Source organism: Palaemon carinicauda, unplaced genomic scaffold (assembly GCF_036898095.1).
Source record: "Palaemon carinicauda isolate YSFRI2023 unplaced genomic scaffold, ASM3689809v2 scaffold177, whole genome shotgun sequence".
Lineage (NCBI taxonomy): Eukaryota > Metazoa > Arthropoda > Malacostraca > Decapoda > Palaemonidae > Palaemon > Palaemon carinicauda.
The window spans coordinates 209,716-211,313 of record NW_027169336.1 but is presented as its reverse complement, the minus strand read 5'-3'; positions in this window follow the sequence as shown (position 1 = coordinate 211,313).

Genomic DNA, 1,598 nt, shown 5'->3' with positions numbered 1-1,598 from the left:
AAAGCTTATATGATTAAATGTTATATATACAAAAAGAACAAGTTATGTTAAAAATAATTCGGAAAACCCATACATATGAGTAAATATGGGTAAGTATGGGTAAATATTGTTAATTAAATACCAAGAAACAAAATTTTGAAAAAAAGATTATATAGATATAAAGCAAAAATCCATTGTAAGTAACTCTGACAATTATAGGCAAGCAAAAACTAAGAATCATAATATTCAAAGGTTATATCTTAGCAAACGTAACATGAAACAGAGTCTTCCATCATTAAAACAAATCATAGAAAATAAAAAAAAACTCAACTTAGGATTTTAATCCTCAGGCTTGCCTAAGCGACAATTTGGTAATCTCAGATCACAGGGGAGGCGTTGCATATCTTGGTCTCACTCTCCAACCTGGATTCTGTAGTTAGAGACATGGTATAATAACAGTTGACAAAAAAATCACAGTACATAGAATCAAACCAATCTCCATGGAAAAGAAAAACACATATCCACAGAAAAATCAAAAGTAAAAAGAAATACATATGATACATGCATGATGGTCATCGTATATAGAAAGAAAAATTATCATAAATATTATAAGTCATAATATTCTCATATAGCTATATCACACTAGCAAAGTGTTTACAAATCAAGGTACTAGTACAAAAAATAAAAAAACTTCTGTGTGCACAGTAAACCTTCAGGCAACACCAACTGGGGCATTACACCTTCACACCGTGCCAGAGACGGTACACCTGAGGGCTCACTCGGACTTCATGGAGCCCCACCTTGTGTGGGAATGTTCCCTCGACCTCCGTTTTCATGGGGTACCTGGCGGGCGGTCCTCCTTGGAATATTCAGTTCTAAGGCAAAAGTTTCCCCTACCGGCAGAGGATCCGTCAGTATGATTGGTCTGACCCCCTCTGCCCTCCCCCATCGGAGACAGGAAGGACCACATACTAGCGGCCTACAACATATGTCCAGTACAATCAGGAGGTGAAGAAAAGCACACATACTAGCTAAATAAAAGTCTAAACTCAAATTCCTATGTGATGTTTTTAAATATACAAGCTTGCTAAAAAAAGGAATGGGGTCTAAGGACATGGTTCCTAATCGAGTCAAGTTAAGGTGAACTAACACATGAGACACATTCACACCTGGCAGGATGACAGAAGCATTCACTACAGAAGTGTCTCTAACTGTCACTCGTTCACTCTTCCTCTTTCTTTGGCCGGGTAGACAGTGCCCGACCCCTTGGACAGAGCATCCATTCTGATGAGTCAAGACAGTGACTCCTGAGGTCAACACCTTAACCTCATCCCCTGAGTCACATATCACCTTGTACTTCGACTCTCATCCCACAGACATATTCCAATGATGTCCTAAGTTAACCATTTCTCTTTCAAAGTCAGCTTTTACCTCGAACCTACAACTATGTACAAAACTAGGCTCTCCCAGATATACATCCAACAAACAAAAACGCGCGGAAGGTGCGAAAAGCGCATACACAGGTTCACACAACACGTGCTTTTTCTATCAGGTAATGATACAGCCCAAGTGTCCCTATTATTAACAGCAAAGTACAGCTGATCAATCGATACCCGAGT